Here is a 662-nt window from a genome sequence, read left to right as displayed (position 1 = left end):
TTTGTCTAAGATTTTTTTTGTGTTAAGAAATAATATCACATCATTGTAAAATCTTTGCTGAGGCACAGTTCTTTTCCGTGCCACTGTGTATTATGGTGTCTATTGATAACGTTTTATCCAATTGGTTGGTCTACCGGCAGCGCCACGTACAGTTTTTTTTTTATCCGGTTTAAGTTTGCAATTATTACCACCACGTGTTACCGACGATTTCCGTTGCGATTCATTATATGTATAATGTTTTATTCATTATATTGCTTATTGTGAAGATCTTTTGAAGACGTAATTCAACATTCAAGATTCACGTAGATAAAAGGGTTCAAAATTCATTTTTTTTTTAAATCCAATCACCTACACTTTTTACCATTCCTACTAACAATAAGAATAGTTTTCTGTGCAATTCTCAGCTTCATCGGTAATTATTTATAGGCGACCAAAGACGATGTAGGTTTATACCGAAATTATCACGAAGAAATTTTAGAAAACACTCATTGTCTTCAGTATTTACATTTATAAAATAATTGCATTCTGATAGATTTCTTGCAGAAGTTTTGTAGTTCTCTCAAAGATCTTTCCAGGAATCGTCCAAAGGTTTTTATTGATAATCCGTCATATATCTATACGGGAATCTGCCATAAATCTAATATGGATCTCAAAGGTTTATG

The sequence above is a fragment of the Aedes aegypti genome, chromosome 2, assembly GCF_002204515.2.
Source record: "Aedes aegypti strain LVP_AGWG chromosome 2, AaegL5.0 Primary Assembly, whole genome shotgun sequence".
Lineage (NCBI taxonomy): Eukaryota > Metazoa > Arthropoda > Insecta > Diptera > Culicidae > Aedes > Aedes aegypti.
This window is presented reverse-complemented; position numbering follows the sequence as displayed.